The 21598-nt window shown below is 33.2% G+C and overlaps 1 protein-coding gene across 1 annotated transcript in view; it reads right to left on the bottom strand.

Moving 5' to 3' along the window:
- The window catches only part of chrnb5b (cholinergic receptor, nicotinic, beta 5b), a 45214-nt gene extending 24057 nt beyond the window's left edge, over window positions 1-21157 (bottom strand). The window contains exon 1 of the mRNA XM_056472518.1: window positions 21041-21157. The gene's annotated coding sequence lies outside the window, so the exon portion shown is untranslated. The remainder of the gene's footprint in view (window positions 1-21040) is intronic.
- Between the last annotated feature and the right edge of the window lie 441 nt (window positions 21158-21598).

Below are 21598 nucleotides of genomic sequence, written 5' to 3'. Positions count from 1 at the left end.
TATATATATATATATATATTAATAATAGAAAAAAAATCAAATGGCTATACAAACCACTTTTGTCCAAATGACTTGCCCAACCAACCTATCTTGCCTAGTTAACCTAATTAACCAATTTAAGGTTACTTTTAAGGTTACTTTTGCAAAAAAGAAAATTAGATGAAAAGTAATAGTATGTACTGCCATCTTGTATTTTAAAAAATCCCTCTTTTTAAAAATTTTACAAGAGACCAAATCAATAATACACAAGTATCTTCTGTTATCTTCTCACCAGTTACTCATTAATTCATTCATTTTCTTTCGGCTTAATCCCTTATTTATCAGGGCTCATCACAAGAGAATGAACTGTCAACTATTCCAGCATATGTTTTATGCAGCGGATGCCCTTCCAGCTGCAAGCCAGTACTGGGAAACACCCATATACACTCTCACACACTACAGCCAATTTAGTTCATCCAATTCACCTATAGCGTATACGTCTTTGGACTGTGGAGGAAAGCGGAGCACCCGGAGGAAACCCACGACAGCACGTGGAAAACATGCACACTCCATCACCGCTGTCTTATGAATGTCAAATTTCATTGCCCTCGCACAAGAATTAACACATCCATTATTATGAATCCAGACAGCTGCATAAAGAGCCCCGCTCATCTGTAAATAAGATGCACTGAAGCAACAATCCTCATGATTCACAGACAACACGCAGAGGGTCATGCAATCCTTATGCCATTAAAACCCTATGGGGACGATCATTCTTAATGCCAAACATGAGTCAGCAGTGGAGCCCATCACTGCTCTATCAGCACACATTCACTTTATCACAACCTCTCACATTACAGTGTATGAAAGCACAGGCTGATGGTAATTATCATAATGAGGATGAACATCACAACACACAGCAGCAGAAACACAGCAGAAACCATGCAAGTTTTCATTCTCGATGGCTTCATGTTCTGCATTATGAGCATCATGCTGAAATATCAGGTTACGAGTTGATATTATAGAAAGCAACATAGGTATAAAGTCTTTTTTTTTTTTTGCTAATTTGAATTAACTCAATGGATGGCTTCAGGTCTTGTACTAGTAAACACACACACATTTATGTACTGTGTATATATACAGTTGAAGTCAGAATTATTAGCCCCCTTTGAATTTTTTTCTCATTTTTTAATATTTCTCAAATTATGTTTAACAGAGCAAGGAAATTTTCACAGTAAGTCTGATAATATTTTTTCTTCTCGAGAAAGTCTTATTTATTTTATTTCGGCTAGAATAAAAGCAGTTTTTATTTTTTAAACACCATTTTAAGGTCAAAATTATTAGCCCCTTTGAGCTATATTTTTATTAGATCGTCTACAGAGCAAACCATCATTATACAATAACTTGCCTAATTACCCTAACCTGCCTAGTTAACCTAATTAACCTAGTTAAGCCTTTAAAATGTCACTTTAAGCTGTATAGAAGTGTCTTGAAAAATATCTAGTCAAATATTATTTACTGTCATCATGGCAAAGATAAAATAAATCATTGATTAGAAATGAGTTATTAAAACTATTATGTTGTGTGTTGAATATGTTGACTAGTGTGTTGAAAAAAAATCGTATTTCCGTTGCAGGTTCAAGCCTATGCAGGTTTGATTTTTTATTATTTTTTTGCTTAAAATCAAGAAGAGGTAAAATAAAGGTTAATATGAGTAGACTATTATCATTGTTAATTCTCAAACATATGGTAAAACAACAATATAATATTAGACCTATAGTTCTACTGTTGCTAAAATGCTACATTTTGTATAAACTTGGAATGGTGGACTTGGATAGACTTTAAATTATTATTGTTATTATTATTGTTATTATTATTATTATTATTATTATTATTATTATTATTATTATTATTATTATTATTATTATTATTATATGTTTGAGACGAATGCTTGCCATTTGTCATTGACAACATTATTAGCTCTTTTTTGTTTATCACTGGTAAAATGAGACATTTGTCATTATTAGATTATATTCAGCATTGTATAGGCTGGAGTAGTTATATTGACATTGTTAAACATTTATTTTCATGCACAATACTTTGTGTTCACTATGAATAAAAAACATAAAAAATACTTGTCGTAATCATAACTTTTAAATTTGATATGATCATTTAAATCATGTGCGTGCTTTCGATTTCACTTTCACTGCCGAGTGCGCTCATGGCATGGCTGCCGCACTTTGAGGGAAAAACATACATTCAAATCATAAGTCCCACACGGCTCCCAAACCATTACTCTGTGCAACAAACTGAACGTTATTTACAACTTTATTACCTGTTATTCACAGCCTATGTAGGTTCTGTTCACTAAATATACATTATTCGCAGGCACGCGGGCGTCCTCTCAATAGTAAACAAACAGTGCATCAGCTCACGTATAATTTCACAGCCACGAATACAACCTTACATTAAGACAGAAATAACATTTTTGGGTGAATTATACCTTATAAATACAGTATATGACACTTTTAACACCATTTGGAGGCGTCCATGTTGCTGAGCAACTTTATAAAACAACGTGAAAACTTGTGCCACCGCCTTTGGGCTTCTCCCGAACTTGAAAATACAACTGGCTGAATTGTAAAAACAGTGGATTAAGATCGTGTGGACTGGAGGGTCGAATGGAGATCTTTTTTCGAATAATCGTGCAGCCCTACTTCAACTATATATATATATATATATATATATATATATATATATATATATATATATATATATATATATATATATATATGATTACAAGTCTGAAATTCATCTGTTTGCAGTAATTCAGCTTATTTTTTTATTTTTAAAACAATTAGCTTAATAGTGGAATTTATGAAGAAAACTACATCACCCATGATTCTTTACAAACATTCTACCAATCAGATAGTTAAGCATGGTGACTTTGGTAATCAATAAAAAAAAAAACACAAATATTGCTCTCAAAATATTTAATATATATATATTTTAATATATATACATATATATATATATATATATATATATATATATTTAATATTGATTTAAAGCAAAGTTGTACATGAAAATTGGACAAAAAAAACTCAACAACATCAGTATTAGACTGTGAGGTTTACAGCTTTAATGAGGGAAAGAACTACAATCCTATGATGTACTGCAATAAGCACAATTATTTTATCATTTAAAGTGGTTGGTATTAAAAAACATATCACGCTCATTGCAACAAAAAAAGCATATACACCTTTTTAAATATATTAGAGCAATATTTGTATGTTTTTTTTTATTGATTACCAAAGTCACCATGCTTAACTATCTGATTGGTAGAATGTTTGTAAAGAATCATGGGTGATGTAGTTTTCTACATAAATTCCACTATTAAGCTAATTGTTTTAAAAATAAGCTGAATTAATGCAAACATGGATTTCAGACTTCCACGAAAAAAGTTATTGGTAACTCTAAATTTCCTCATTAAAGTTTGGTTTGTACTTCCAGAGCCTGATTGCTGCCCTCTATTCTAAATTCAGCATTCATTAATTAACAAAGTAACACAATACAACAACAAAAAACATGAACAACAGTGATATAATTGTGATAGATACACCATCCTCAGCCTAAAAACGCTGACATCCTAAAAACACGCATAGAAGATGCTTTCTACAATGACTAATATATGATTAAAAAAAAGTGTTACTAAAACCCAGACTTGCTCAGACAAGCCTCATGTCCTGCTTCAGGGCTCTTCTTAAAAACACACACTCCTAACCAACCATAGACTTAAAAAACACACACACTTGCACCATCTCAAGATTACACAAAACAACACGCACACACTCACAGTTGCTTGCACTGAGCTTTTCCACCCCGGTGCACTTCAACTCTGTGAATAATTCAGCTGCACTAAAATAAAACCTGGCTCATCACACAAACAACCACAACAGATGCACACACACCAACACACACAAAAAACCTGGACTAACTCTCTGAATACTTTACTAGGGATACAAAAACACTTCAGAGCGTTTAATATCAGCACTGGTGCAAAGACTTGCATATAAACAAATCTGAATCTCAATGAAATATAATTAGGCTCTACTGTTTGACTGTCGGCGAATGTGTGTTACTAGTGTTTGAGTGGCATAAATATCTACCAGCTAAATTATTAAAGGGAATACTCTATCTGCGGCCAAGCTCTACTGCATCAAACATCTTACATTAATACATATACACATAGTTGTGGCCCTAAAGTTACCCCAGTGCCGCAGTTTTAGGTGGTGTGTGTGTGTCTGATTTCACGTTGTGTTACACTTTCTTCCCCTCGATCAGATGCTTCTTTCTTTTGTGCAACACAAAATAGTTACTGTGGCTGCTTGTTCACACTACTTATAAAAAATGAGCTGAAACAACACAATACTTCAGATTTTTTTTTGTTCAATCTTAAATTTGTTAACTTAATCGATTTGTGTAGGGACAACATGAATGAATTGAGCGGAACCCTGCATTTTTTACAGTGTCAGTTTGCATTATATAAAGAGTATGTGATGATGTGGAGGTTTTAGGACTTTTTCCTGGAATAACAGAACAAGTATTCACAATATCTGCATAGTCTGAAACAGGTTAAAGGGATAGTTCACCCCAAAATGGAAATAACCTTGTCATTTGCTCTCCTTCATGTGGTTTTAATGCTTTATGAGTTTCTTTCTTATGTTAAATTCAAAGAAGATATTTTTGAAAAAATGCTGGTTGCTGGAAAGATAAAAATGACATTAGTCCCTTTCACACATACAGACCTTTCCGGAAAATTACCGGCAATTTTCTGGAAAAGGATCATATGTGAACAGGCCCTTTCTGAAAATAGCGGTAAATTCATTCCGGCAGTCGGCGCCAGTGGTGTAGTGGTTAGTGCGTAGACACATTCCCATCTCACAGTCCTATGCCGATCCTTGCCCTCTCTCTGCTCCCCACGCTTTTCTATCAATACTCTCTACTGTCCTGTCCATTAAAGGTGAAAACCCTGAAAAAATTATTATTAAAAAAAAAATTATTCGTTCCGGCAATTTTCCGGAAAGAGCAGTTGTAACATTATCAGCAATTTGCCAGAATACTGCTCTGTGTGCACACAGAAGGAAGATTGCCGGAAAGAGACGTACGTGAGACATCCACTTCAGCTAATCTGAACATTCAGACTCATTCACATCTGCGCAGTTTATGAATATATAAGCCTTTAATATCTTTCCAAACACATTTAGCTGCTAGATGTTAGTCAGATAACGCTTCTATGATCCTTCTTAATGCCAACTGTGTAAAAAATTATTGACAAAATGCTTATGAAAAACCGCTGTTTGTTTATCCTCAAGCTCTGCTTCAGTTGCTTGACGCGTGTGCACGTGAAGAAGTGCTCCAGTGAGTGCCAGCACACACATATTATGTACATCTCGACATGCGAAAGAGTTCCTCCATATGTTTTTATCAAAGTTGTTCACAATACTTATTCATCCACAAAATTTGTAATGTCGTCAAATGTGTAAACATTTAGCTGCGGTTTGAGCTTCTGCCTGTGGAAGTCTTTGGAACAAAGCAGCTGCATAAATGCTAAAGCTTTAAATAAAAGTGAAACCATCAACAAAAGCCAGACGTCTTCTATGTTTACAAATACACGCACGGCCATTTAGAGCTCCTTTCTGGTTAATGATGTCAGAATTTACCTGTATTTTGGAATAGATGTGTAAATGGTCTTTTCTGGAAAAATTCCTGAACGTCCTTGTCTGTGTGAACACCACTTTTTTTAATTCACCAGTAAAGTCGTTCCGGAAATTTTCTGGATTTTTACTGGTATCACTGTGTAAAAGGGGCTTATAGGTGCGTCCCCAATTGCATACTTATGCACTATTCTATGCCATTTTGTAGTATAAATAGTGTAAGTAGTGCATTCATACTGAAATTCTACAAAGAATAAGTGCACTTCATTCATATACTTCATAACATTCATATACTCTGCTGCTGAGTGTGTAAGTGCATAAGTGCATAGTGTATAGTGTGCCATTTGGGATGCAGCTTATGGACGTCAATGGGTTGCACCAATCAGCATTTTTCAAAATATCTTCTTTTGTGTTCAAGAAAAGAAAGAAACTCAGTTTTGAACGAGAGAAGGGGGGGTAAATGATGGCAGACTTTTCATTTTTGAGTGAACTTTTCCTTTTAAATGCACACTGAGCACATGCCTTGTTCACACCAAGAATGGTAACTGTAACTATATTACTGTAGTGTGGTGTTGTAGCAAAGACCAAGACCAAAATTTTAAGGAGCTGAAAACAAGACTACATCAGACCGGCACTCCTTAAAGTCCACATAAACTGGAAGCTGCAACCTTTTTTGTTTTTGTTTTTTTCGTATTGTGACGCAGTTTCTAGAGAAATGGAATGCCAAATGAGAAAACAGGGGGCGTGGCTTGTTTTTTCTGCTGCGAGCTGATTGGATGTAGTAAAGTAGGCATTTTATCCAGAATGATCAGGAAATGGGTTTTTAAAGAGTTATTAACAGAAACCTCCTCCTCACCATTTCTGTTTGTTGTCAATACTGACAGTTGGAGGGACTGGTCAAGTATGTTAGCCACGCCCAATACCTCAGACAGAAATTAACTGAATACAAACAGGAAGTGCATTTTCAGATTTCAATTAAAGATTACAAGGGCAAACATTGTTTTTTTCTTAATGACATGCACAGATGAATTGTTCACCATAAAACTAGCAATGTGAGCTAACAAAATCATATGGTTAGTTTTGATTTCATTAGTACTTTAAATTTATCCAACAGATTTAAATTTACTGCTTAGGAAAGATTTTGAATTCATTCACTTTTTTTTCTCTATTTTTTATGACTTTTATTACTATACTTGTGTTTACTGATATCCTTGTTTTTGTCCTTTTTTGTTTTTGTTTATATGTTCATCTTGGACCAATTCCGGCTTGTAATTCCAATTATAACAGCATCTTAATAATATTATTTAAATAAACTAAATAAATATAATTATTATAAAATTGTTTAGTTTGTTTAGAAGAATTGATGCTTTTAAACTAATATAAACTAATACTATTAACAAAAAGATAATAAATAAACCTTTTTTATAACCATCGTTTTAATTAATAAATTCAATCAATATTAATAAGCATTCAATTTATAAATAGAATTACCATAATTCATAATAATTATTATTATTAATTATTATATTATAAAGATAATTAGCTTGCTTGTTTTATAACAATAATGATAAAATTTCAAAACTGAAAAAAATGAAAGGTTTTGATAATTTACTAGAATCACAATGCAATAAATGATGTTATGAGCTTGTTTATCCAATTAGTTCAAAGCAGCTGATTTATTCTAAAACAAAAAGTGTTATTTTGACTCATTTCTACTTTGGACATTTCAAAGCCCATGTGCTGGAGAAAACACACTTCTACTCTACTCACTTCTACATTTGTATGATTTCCACAACCAGTGCATGCAGAGCTTTGGCGATCTGGGGAAGAGAGAAGAGAACTCCCACTGATATAAAAACTCAAATATTTATGTTTAAAGTCTTTCTGAAATGTTATTGTATTAATACTTTAATGTTATTTAAAAGAAATTAACATTTTCAGTCAGCATTACATTGACAAAACATTTACATTTACAAATATTCAAAGAAATGCTGCTCTTTCTTAAGTTTTCATTCCAGAAAGAACATTAAAAACCATTTATCCAAGCACCAAATTGTTAAATCAGTATGATTTCTGAAGGACAATGTGATGCTAAAGAGTAATAAAGCTGAACATTGAGATTTTCATAATAAAAATAAATTAAAAACTTTAAATACTGAAATTTTAAATGTAAAAATATTGGTAGTTAGTTATAAAAGCAGCTTTGCTTTGTGCAACAACAACAGCAAAAATGAAACAAAATCAGTATATCTGATCAAAGGGATTGTTCACCCAAACATTAAAATTCTGTCATTATTTAATCATTATTTTACTCATTCTCCATTCTGAACCTCTTTGAGTTTCTTTCTTCTGCTGAACAAAAAAGAAGATATTCTGAAGAATGTTGGAGGGTGAAAGCAGCCGTTGACTTTCCATATTATTGTTTGTTCCTACTATGTACTGGATGTCAATGGTTGCTTTATGTCCAACATTATTCACAATATCTTGTTTTGTGTTCAGTAGAAGAAAGAAACTCATAAACATTAAGAAGGTTTTTTGGGAGGGGGGGCAAACTATCCCTTTATTATGATGACCTTGATTACCTACGTGCAACTGACTCACTGCTTAACAAGTGGAAATACTTCAGCAATAAAAGTCATTAACGGAAGCTCTGATACACGGATCAATACTGCTAATGGCAATCACAACATACCGAGATGGGGCCCAGTCCTTATCCATAGCTCATACAATGGCTTAGCTTATCATTTGTTAAGGCATAAAACAAAGTTAACAAATTCACTTAAAGGGCACATAGTTTACCCCTTTTTCAAGATTTAAGATGAGTCTTTTGTGTCTCCTAAATGTGTAAAGTTTCAGCTCAAAACACCCATCAGATTATTTATTATACCTTTCAGAAGTATGTGATTTTAAGCTCTGACCACAGTGTAGCTGTTTTTGTTGCCTGTGCCTTTAATGCTAGTTCTCCCCACCCATCGTTCCCACGTGTTGTTGTAATTATAAACATGCACTATTTTAAAAAGGATTTAAACTTGTAAAACTCATTCTTGATCACATTTGATGATGATTGTTGATCACAGAGAGCTGAACAGATCTTTTAATCCCGGTTACTTTGCACACGTCCTGTCTTGTTGATGTGATTATATGCGTTACTACAGAGACATGCTAATATGTGGCTGTCAACCAATTCGGTGGGCAGGGAAACCGCATTCCTACATCACATTGCGGTGGGCCTTAAATTGGAAAGGATTTGGATCCTATTTTAAAGTCAGGAAATTTTAAATTAAAAAAATAAACCTATTGTGTTTCTATCACTCCAATATGACAGTGGACACACTATACCTACACACAGTTCTGTCCAAACAGCTTACAAAATATGCTTTCCATAATCGATGCCCTTTAAGACTCTGCCTCTTAAAAATCTGCCAACTGTGATATATTTGTGCAATTCACAGTACGTTTTTTCTAATATTTTGATAATGCATGGATGTGTTAAAGTCTTAGATCAACCAAAAAAAATATTTCTGCTATCATTTACTCATACTTCACTTGTTTAAAAACTATTTGAGTTGATTTCTTCTGTTGAACACAAAAGGAGATATTTAGAAAAATGCTGATTGCTATATTCATTCATTTTCCTTCGGCTTAGTTCCTTTGTTCATCGGGGGTTTGCCACAGCGAAATGAACCGCCAACTTATCCAGCATATGTTTTACACAGCAGATGTTCTTCCAGCTGCAACCCAGTACTGGGAAACACCCATACACACATTCACACACATACACTACGGCCAATTTAGTTTATTCAATTCACCTATAGCGCATGTCATTGGACTGGCGAGGAAACCCACGCGAACACGGGGAGAACATGCAAACTCCACACAGAAATGCCAACTGCCCCTGCCGGGACTCGAACCAGCGACCTTCTTGTGGTGAGGCAACATTGCCTGGTTGCTACAGAAGACTATAAAAGTGTCTCTGTGGTCTTTTTCTGTTCTCCATGTTTGTGTTCGTGTTTATGAATGTTTTTAAGAGACCCTATCTGCAACTCTGACTCACTGAGCAAAAGATCTAATCAAAGTTATGACAGAGCATGCCTCAAGAACCAAAACACACATACACACTATCCCTAGTACACGTTCCCTAAAAAAGAAACTCCAATACTGTTTTTTGCACACTGGATTATGCAACCTTAAAGGGACAGTTCACCAGAAAATGAAAATGTATCACCATTTACTCTCCCTCAAGTGGTTCCACCTTTATGAGTTTCCTTTTTCTGTTGAACACAATAGAAGTTGATTTGAAATTTGTATCCATTGACTTCCATGGTAGAAAAAACAAATACTATGGAAGTCAATGGTTATGAGTTTCCAACATTTTTCAAAATAACTTATTTCGTGTTGTGCAGAAAATAGAATCTCTGGACAAGTGATGAAAGAATTTTCAGTTTTGGGTGAACTATCTCTTTAACAAAAGGTAAACCATCACTATTGTAAATCATCTAACAGTTGTTTCATGTTTAGAGTGAGGCTGATCAATGATTTTAAGAGATTGGATGTCAAGACTTCATCATTCATACTGGATGAAACATGATGCACTCATAAAACCCTGCTGTGTGTGCAATGATGAACTGAACTATGAAGCACACACACAACGTGCGATGATGTCTGACCCAACTTAACCCCTTTAATCCCACTGGTCAAGGATGTAAAGAGACTTGCTAATGCATTTTCTGAAGAGCTGTCATAGTACTTAATATAAATACTATAAAAAGAGCAGTTTGTAATGATTTCATGTGAATCTAGTCATATATCTGATTAATTATTGCATGTATAACTATAAAAATAAGTCATAATACCTCATATTTACCACATATCAAAATTGAAGGTGTACTGTAAAAGCTCATACAAGGCAGTTACAACTTATTTCATGGTCTTAGTGTCATCATAAATGTAATTATTGAGTTTAGGGTTAGAATTATTGTTATTGCATGCAATTATGCGTCATTTTCTTTTATTATTGTATAATGTAAGGAATTAACTAAAGTGAATCATGTTCTAACTTAATTTTATAAGTTATGCAAGCTGTTTTGAGTCAGTTTAACATAATATAAGTTCAATGGACTCATGAGGTTAATTTGATTCAGCTTAAAAAAATCAAGGCATCCAGGATTTATTTACAGTATGCAAAAGACAAACAAATAAAAGACAAATAAAGTGTTACTAGTCAAATATTTCACATTTTAAGTATAATATATAATAAATGTATAATTTAGTATGTAAAGACTATTCCGTTTGAGCATTATATTATATTTTCCCCATAATGACTAGTTATATGCAAGCATCTTTCATCTTTTTCACTTTCATCGCAGTAGTTTTGACATTTTTAAAGACATTTTGCAACTACGAATAAAACAAGCTTTCAATAAGTTTTTCTGTGTTAAAAAAATTGGTTAACACGACTGTTTTAGTTAATATTAGTTAATACTAACATGAACAAACAATAAAGAATACATTTATAACAGTGTTTATTAATTTTTGTTAACATTAATGTACATAAAACTGTTCACTGTGAGTTCATGCAAACTCACACTGCATTAACTTATTAAAATTCATGAATTGTGATTTCAATAATGCATTGGTAATGTTGAACTATAAGTATTGTTCATTCGTTCATACGAATACATACATTAACTAACATTAACTAATGAAACATTGTAAAGTGAGACCAAATGATTATGTAAGTGTGTAAGACCTAATCGTACTGGTATAAAAGCGTAATTTAATAATAACACGCTTTTATCACTGTCAGTAACACACACCAATAGAAAAAACAGCACGTTGTTACTTACTCGCCAAGGTGAGCGCGACAAACCAAAGTCCTGAAGCCATCTGAGCTGCCATCAAACCATTCCGTCCACACTTACACAAATTGACAGACAAAAAAAATCGCGTTTTTACTGATCCATTTTCCGCGCACACTTCACGGCAGTCCCCGCGTTTAAAATTAACACATTTGCGCGCGACACTGAAGAATCCAGGCTTAATATGCGCTCTGGTTGCAGAAGTACGAGCGTGCTTTACGCCTGAAGAGATGTTGGTTTCCCTTTCACGGATAATCAGCCACAATCAGCAGCGTGATGATTAAAACTGTTTGGGATTTTCTCTTCTGCACGCGAACCGACTCGCGCGCTCTCGCCAGACTGTGCGCTTCTGTGGCGCGCGCCGGAGACTCGACATCCGCGAGCGCAATTCAAGACATCAGATTATGCCAAAAACGAGTCTTAAATACAGTTCATAGTCACTAGAGAATATTATTGAAGACTATTTAGACCCACGTTTGTCCTTTCCTTTCATGTCCTATCGATTTTAAAATCGCTTTAAATAGTAGAAAATGAAGTGAACATGGTAATTACTGGCTCAACTGCACTGTTAACTGGCACTGAGTTTTGCATGGGCAATTGGGTCTAGGTGTGCGTCACGAGGGAGGAGAGTTTGCTGGTTGTGTGTTATGCATCATGGATCATATTAAACAGTTTATTAAATGCACATTTTTACGAGTTGGTTGAACATCTTGGCCAATTATCGGAAGCACTGGAGGATTAAGAATGGTTACAATGGTTTAATATTTTGCTGGTTCAAAAGTCCCTTATCATCATATTTTGCTACTGTGTATCTGCAGCCCCATACAGTCACAATGTGAGTCAAAAAGAAAACACCTTTTAAGCATCAAAGCTACAGAAGAGCAACTTTAAACAAGTATAGATGCATTTAAATGTGTCCGGTCTAATTTTATTATTTACTAAAAATCATACATTTTTCAATGGTTTACAGAAAGATACGGACTAATAATTTATTCAGTTTTTAATGACATCAAAATACTCGGTGTGTTTAAAATGTGGGTTTTTAATCTTTATACTTTGTAAATATTCAAACCAGTCATTTTACATTTGTCAACTATCACTAAAATACTAATGAAATAACAATCTAATATACACACATCAACACATTTCTAAACATAATAGTTTTAATAACTCATCTCTAATAACTGATTTATTTTATCTTTGCCATGATGACAGTTAATAATATTTGACTAAATATTTTTCCAGTCATTTCTATACAGCTTAAAGTGACATTTAAAGGCTTAACTGGGTTAATTAGGTTAACTAGGTAGGTTAGGGTAATTAGGCAAGTTATTGTATAATGATGGTTTGTTCTGTAGACTATCGAAAAAAAATATAGCTTAAAGGGGCTAATAATTTTGACCATAAAATGGCTTTAAAAAATTTAAAACTGCTTTTATTCTAGCTAAAATAAACATCATTTTGGAAATATAAAAATAAATAAATAAAAGGGGGGCTAATAATAATTCTGACTTCAACTGTATGTATGTATGTATGTATATATATATATATATATATATATATATATATATATATATATATATATATATATATATATATATATATATATATATATATATATATATATATATATATATATATATATATATATATATATATATATATATATAGTTACAAGCTTTTATACATGATTTCTATAAAATAAATCTAAGCTTAAACTTTAATTTTACCAGACACCAAAATGACCAATGGTCAATGGTCAAAACATTGATTAAGTATTTGTGAACATGCACAGCCAAAAAGCCTAAAGCCTAAAGATCCTAAAAAAAAAAGCATTAATCATTTATAATCATTCAAAGTTCTGTCTATTTAAAGTTTTACCAGCTGAACAATAGGCATGCTGTTAAACAACAATATAATTCATTAAACATACTGTACTGTATTTTTATCTCTGACAGACTCTTTTTTTCAGTGCTGTCAAGTATTAATCATGGCACTACAGTAATTAAGATTTTTGATAATGATATTTATAATATTTTTATCAATTAAATTCAGTTTGTTTTATTGCGTGTTGCAAAAACTGACTTTCAAATTAAGGGTACCCTAAAAAATGTCCACTAATAGTGAGACTATAGCACTGCTCTCCTCAAAATCACTTTATTTTTCCTTCATCCCAGACAAGAGCTTAGTGTGTCAGGTTCAGTACAGAGCTCATTGCAGTTTACTGCAGTTTCAGCGCTCACTTCAAAGGATCAATAATGCTAGAAAAGCATTGTTTTCTTAATTAACTTTCAATGAACTTAATTAACCATGAAAACCCCAATCAGAGAAGCAAATTAATCTCTCACACCCTGTCACACGTAAACTCTCATGAGAAAAGACATGACCAAGCAGTGGACTCTTGAGAAGAAGCATAGCAGGGACCTGATGTTAAAATAGAAAACAGAAGAATAAAATAGAAAACTACCTGTGTGAGATTTTTAATGGTTTTCATTTTTAAAAAGTATACTCTGCTCAGCTAGGCTGTAGTTATATGACCAAAAATACAGTAAAAATCTGAAAAAAATATTGCAAATTAAAATAACTGTTTTCCTGTTGAAGGAAGATTTTTTTTTATCTGCAATCGACATTTGTTCCCCTGATTTAAAGCTGAATTTTCAGCATCAATATGACAGTCACGATTCTTCAGAAATATTATACTGAAGAAAGTCTTAAAGTATAAAAATTATTTAGTCTTAAAATTTATTAAATCTGCGTCTCAAAGACCTTAAAAATGCAATCGAGCATAAAGATCTGTCAATTGTGTCTAATGGGCTCTATGCACAGCTAGTGTTTTTCAGCCAATGATCAAATTCCAGTGAGAGCTTTATTTGACTATTTAAAGCTTCATAAGGTTCCTTTTACAGCAACAATGTTGTAATGTAATTCAAATATGATCTGTTAAATAGACTTAAGTGTTCATTTAGTTGTTAAAGCGTAAAAAGAGATGAAAGACCGTTTAAACGCAGGCCCCGTCATTAGGGGCAGGCTAGCACAGAAATTCCATTGAAAATTCTCGAGTAAAATTAATTTCCATATTTTAAAGACATGACATGGAAAAATATTACTTAGTGCAGTGCTTTTTGTTTGGTCTGAGACCCACTTTTATATTGTATCTCAGCCAGGCAGTGAAGATTGCTGGTTTTAAATGAAATCAGATATTTAATGCGCGCGATTTTATATGGGATGACAATTAACCGGAAGCCCTGGGGCTGGCTGGCTGAAATTAAAAGTCGGTGTGCATATACCCCAGTGTCATCCAGAACAAAACGGGTAGAACTTGCTCACTGGGATACCAGTGATTCTGCTGCATGCCAATTATTATTAGATATTTTTAGTCAGTTCAAAGACTAGTTTGAGGTTTTTGTACTATTTCTATATATAATAAAGAGTGATAAGGATGGTAATTAATTAGTTGTGTGCTTTTTTTTTATACGGTTCTATAAATTATACCATTAAGTTGGTCTCAAATTTCATTTTGTGTGGTGTTAAAATGGTCTTAAAAAGTCTTAGATGTAACTGATACAAACCTGCAAATATCCTGTGATAGTAGCTCTATTATGATAAGTTAGTATTAATACTAAATCATAAAACATTATTATAATTATCAATGTTGAAAACTGTTTCCTGCTTCATAGTTTTGATTAAACATTTTAGGATTTTTCAATTGTAAAAAAAAAAAAGTTCAAAATTACAGCATTTATTAAATATTTAAATAATATAAATTATAATTATATAATAATATATTAAAAATTAGAAATCTATTTAATTTCACTATTCTACTATTGTGTACTATATCACAGTTTCTACAAAAACATAAAGAAGCCCAACAGTTTTTAACACAACAACATATTATTATACATATTACTATTATTAATAATAGTTAGGGCAGCATGGTGGCTCAGTGGTCGCCTCACAGCATGAAGGTCGCTGGTTCAAGTGCCAGGGTCAGTTGGCATTTCTGTGTGGAGTTTGCATGTTCTCCCCGTGTTCGTGTAGGTTACCTCCGGGTGCTCCGCTTTCCCCTACAAGTCCAAAAACATGTGGTATAGGTGAATTGGGTAAGCTAAATTGTCCGTAGTGTGTGTGTGTGTGTGTAAATGAGAGTGTATGGGTGTGTCCCATTGATGGGTTGCAGCTGGAAGAGTATCCGCTGCGTAAAACATATGCTGGATAAGTTGGCGGTTCATTCCGCTGTGGTGACCCATGATTAATAAAGGGTCTAAGCCGAAAAGAAAATGAATGAATGGATGTATGAGTGCATGCTGAAATAGTTGCCGGTTTATTCCGCTGTGGTGACCAAATCATTGCCAAATCATTGGTAAGCAGAACATGCTTCTTTTTTTTTTTTTTTTTTACATTTTTTAATGATTGTTAGTAAGCCCAAACTTTGGACTGTTAGTGAATGTGTGAGAAATCAAAAAACCATCAGAGCAAGAACGAGCAAGAGAGCTAAATGGAGGCTTTAAGGCTGGTGTTTCTACAAAGTGGCTATAAATCTAAGTCACTTATGCATACACATACATTTTCACACACAAGCATGTTTATACTCAAGGCTCTCTCGCTCAGCCATGCCCAAATCTTACAGCCATTAGTGTTGGGTAAATGGCTGTTAACTTCATTTCGCTCCTGGGTGAAAGAGGAGCTTACATTGTGTGACCTCATACAAACAAAATAATTAAATACACATACAATGCACAATATTGATTTCTGCACAGAGACATGGTTGTATGTTTGTTCTGATGTGCAGCTTTCTTTTAAGAACATACATGAAATATATGTTCTGACACAAACTGTAACAATAATATTTTAAATTGTGGTAACATTTAGTTTAAATACTCTAAATGAAAAACATCAACAATTTTGAGCACTCTAAAACATGTCATATGACAATCTATGAAACCTATGAAATGCAGGACTGAATGCATATAAAACCTACATAGTCTTTTGAATAAAACGTTTAAGTTTCCAAAATATGAATGATGAATGTATGAAATTATTGAATGTATTCTACAATTCTAGAGAATAATGCAGTAAATAATGCCATGATTTTCATATATTAAATAATAAATTACAATTTATTTGCTTATAATGTTCACTCATTCATTTTCCTTCGGCTTAGTCCCTTTATTCATCAGGGGTTGCCACAGCGGAATGAACCGTCAACTTATCCAGCCCATGTTTTACACAGCGGACGGCCTTCCAGCTGCAACCCAGTACTGTGAAACACCCATATACTCACATTCAGACACATACACTACAGCCAATTTAGTTCATTCAATTCACCTACACCGCATGTATTTGGACTACGGAGGAAACCCATGCCAACACGGGGAAAACATGCAAACTCCACACAGAAATGCCGACTGACCCGGCAGGGGCTCGAACCAGCAACCATCTTGCTGTGAGGCGGCAATGGTAACCACCATGCCACCCTGCATATAATGTCATTTTAAATTTAATATATATTTTATATTTTATATATTTACCATATATTTGAACATATATAGCATGCATGCACATATTTTATATGATTACAATTGTTTATATTTATTTGTGTTTCTTTGTTTTTTTGTTTGTTTATCATGTTCATGTCATCATGAACACATACAATCATCCCAAAATCCTTCCCCAAAGTTGTAATATTTGTTTTCAGTAACACTATCAACACTCATATTTATATATAAAATGTGTATCTACGTCAAAACTGTTTCAATAAAACTGTGACATGTAGAAGTGAAGCACAATTTTCACATTCATAACTGCATTAACGCTCTACCGCATGGTGTTGCCATATGGCAACATAATATTTATGTTCATTTCCCTGCCATTGTTTCTTCAGGACCAACGTTCTAATTATTTTGCTGGAAAAAGACCTTAATTTAGCCAATGATATGCTTTGGTTAAGTCTCATGACATGCAGTGTTTTCTGTGGTGTGATTTCTGACAGACTTGCGTTTATTGTGAGTTGTTGCTGAATGCAAACGTCAATACAAACAAAGGATCAACCCATGTCAGATCCACAAAAAGTTATCAAACTAGCTTTTTGTAAATGTATGTGTTGCCAAATGGCAATAGTTTAATGTGCAATATTGCAATAGGTAAGTTTGCTAGCTAGCAAGGTCAGCTGTGATCTTTTAAGTTGTAACAATAATATCATGAATGCTAGTAGTGTAATGTTGATGAGTCATGTGTTAATGGAATTTGCATTATGGATAATGCAGATGAAAGTGAGGATGAGAAGGGTTTTAGTGACCATGAGTATGATGCATATTGGACAATTGATAAGAGCAGTGATGGAGACAGTTCAATTAAGTTAGCTCAGAGGCAGATAAGACAGGCGTAGTATATAGTATAATATACAGGGTGGGCCATTTATATGGATACACCATAATAAAATGGGAATGATTGGTGATATTAACGTCCTGTTTGTGGCACATTAGTATTTGTGAGGGGGCAAACTTTTCAAGATGGGTGGTGACCATGGTGACCATTTTGAAGTCGGCCATCTTGGATCCAAGTTTTGTTTTTTCAATAGGAAGAGGGTCATGTGACACATCAAACTTATTGGGAATTTCACAAAAAAACAATGGTATGCTTGGTTTTAGCATAACTTTATTCTTTCATGAGCCCGCTCACATATACTAATGTGCCACAAACAGGACGTAAATATCACCAACCGTTCCCATTTTATTAAGGTGTATCCATATAAATAGCCCACCCTGTATGAACATTGTTGGTTAGTAGCTATAACCATTTAAAAAAGTCAGATGTTAATCTGACTAAACTTTTTCCCTTTTAGGTAAATTAGGATTATCAAATTAATTTCTGTTATGCTTAATAGCAGATTAATGAGAGAGATATTTTTTGAGAAATTGTTATAACTTTTCTTGAATGTCAAATGTTTACATACAGTAAGATTATTATGCCTCTGAAAAAGCTCATATGATGGTGTCAAGGTTTTGGAAGTTTCTGATTGGCTAATTGACAACATTTGAGTTAATTGGAGGCACAATTGTAGAATTGTATTTAAGGAAAACCTCAAACACACTAATTCTTTGTGGGACAACATGGGAAAGTCAACGAGCCAGAATCAACAAAAAAAGACAGATTACAATTTGCAAAATTACACAAGGGAAAAGACTCATTTTTGGAGAAATGTCCTAAGATTAAACTGTTTGGCCATAATGACCAGTGTTACATTTGGAGGACAAAGGGGAAAGCTTACAAGCCTAGGAACACCATACCAACTGTAAAGTATCATCATGCATTATGTTGGGGGGCTGTTTTGCTGCAGGAGGGAGTGGTCCACTTTACAACATAGATGACATCATGAAGAAAGAACATTATGTAGAAATACTGAAACAACATCTCAAAACATCAGCCAGGAAATTAAAACTTGGCCACAAATGGGTCTTCCAAGTGGACCATGACCTTAAACATACCGCCAAATTAGTTAAAATGTGCTTCAAGGACAACAGAGTGAATGTTTTAGAGTGGCCATCACAAAGCCCTGACCTCAATCCTATAGAAAATTTGTGGGCAAAGTTGAAAAAGCTTGTGCGAGCAAGACAGCCTACAAATCTGACTCAGTTACACCAGTTCTGTCAGGAGGAATGAGCCAAAATTCCAGCAAACTAATGTGAGAAGCTTGTGGAAGGATACCCAAAACATTTGACCAAAGTTATACAATTCAAAAGAAAAGCTAAAAAAAAATAAATAAATAAAAAAATCAAGGAAATGGATGTAAACTTTTGACTGTCTAGAAAATTCTCTAAAAAAACTCCTCTCATTATTCTGGCATTTAGCAAATGTAAATCATTTAGGTAATCCTAAGAGGCCTAAAATAGTAAACGTTTAGTATGATTTAACATTAGACATTTAAAAAACTAATGGTTATATTTCTATTTTTAGAGCGTATGTAAACTTCTGGTTTCAACTGTACATTATTCTGATGCATCTGAATGTATTAGACTTGTTATTTATTTGTTATAATATTTACTGGAGGAAATATTTATACATACTGTATGTTGTATACATGATAATACAATATTATGTTTGTTTTCAATAATATTCAGCAAAAAAGAATGGATTAAATGAAAGCTGTAGGAAGATCAGTTGCTGGAAAGTATGTACAGTATAAGGTGTCATTCTGTGTTAAAGATTATAATAACAGCACCAATTAAATCAAAACAAACAACAACATTATTAAATATAAGTAAAGTTCTAAATTAGAAATTTCTAAGTTATATCTATTGTTGGACATTGTTGCCATATAGCAACATATCATAAAGTACCATAAAGTATTAAAAAAAATCCCCAAAAGTTAAACCATTCTAAGAAAAGAAAAACAGTCAAATATTTTTTTTATAAATCTATCATAATATATATATTTTATTATTTTCCCAAAAGGGCAGATATATAAAAAAATATTATGTATACAGTTGAATTCAGAATTATTAGCCCCTCTGTTTATTTTTTTTCTCCAATTTCTGTTTAACAGAAAGAAGATTTATTCAACACATTTCTAAACATAATAGTTTTAATAACTCATCTCTAATAACTGATTTATTTAATCTTTGCCATGATGACAGTAAATAATATTTTATTAGATCTTTTTCAATACACTTCTATACAGCTTAAAGTGATATTAAAAGGCTTAACTAGGTTAATTAGGTTAACTAGGCAGGATAGGGTAGTTAGGCAAGTCATTGTATAATGATGGTTTGTTCTGTATAAAAAATATAGCTTAAAAGGGCTAATAATTTTGACCTTAAAATGGTTCTTAAATATTTTTAAAAATGCTTTAATTCTAACCAAAGTAAAACAAATAAGAGTTTCTCCAGAAGAAAAAAAATATTATCAGACATACTGTGAAAATTTCCTTGCTCTGTTAAACATCATTTAGGAAATATTTTTAAAAAAATTCAAAGGAGGGCTAATAATACTGTCTTCAACTGTATGTATTTCAAAATTTCAGCAATTTTTAAGTTTTTAATGATTTTCTTACTTGTTTTTTTTTTTTTCGCTAGACTAGTTCCTGTTTGGCTTTAGAACTGACTAATCTAATGTACTGTATATGCAGATTATGGACACATAAATTATTATAAATCATCCTGTTGAAAATATTAATTTAAAACAGAGAGCAGTAAGAGGTACTGATTTATGCTGAGCGCTGTATGTATAATTTATTTAATTTTCTTTTCCCAAAAGGCTAGACGTTCACTGCCATATACTGCACATATTACCCTTTGCTGACTGTCTGCAGTATGAAATCTGGTTATCCATCCCTCTCATGCTCCAATTCCCCCAATGAGAGGTGTTTGGGGATAGAAGCAGACTGCTCTGTACAGAGCTCAGTGCTAACAGACATTAGCTCACCATTCTGATGCTCCGTGTTTACACATCAAGAGCGCTCATCCATGGATTTTCACAGCATTTACCTACCACAGATCCAGGATCAACCACTTCAGTCTTCAGCATCTGTTACACACTTCAGTCATCTGATCTCCAGAGGGTGAAATGTAGCTTGTGTCATTCGTTCTCCACTTGGAATAAACGCAATAATCTGAGAATGAAAAAAAAGCAATAATATAATTCATTGTTTTAAAATTGCATGCACAAAATATAAACAATATTGCACATAAAACTTTCAAATCATGTAGGATGATGTAAATGCTGTTTTTGGATATAAACAAGTGTAGTAGGCTAACTGTTGCACTTTTAAATTAATATATTTAAATGGATAGGCCTAGTTCACACAAAATTAAACATTTACTCATTATTTACTCATTAATTGGATCGAAACATGTCTGTTATTTTGAAGATATTTTGAAGAATGCTGGAAACTGAGAGCCATCACTTCCACAGTAATAAAAAATATTGTCTACTACGGATGTCAATAGCCAAACATTCTATAAAACATCTTCTTTTGTGGTCAAAAAGCAAATATATAAGTTTTGAACAAGTGTTAATATGCTAAATGTTAGTAAGCTTCAATTTTAG

Source organism: Danio aesculapii, chromosome 14, assembly GCF_903798145.1.
Source record: "Danio aesculapii chromosome 14, fDanAes4.1, whole genome shotgun sequence".
NCBI classification, from domain to species: domain Eukaryota; kingdom Metazoa; phylum Chordata; class Actinopteri; order Cypriniformes; family Danionidae; genus Danio; species Danio aesculapii.
This window is presented reverse-complemented; position numbering and strand designations above follow the sequence as displayed.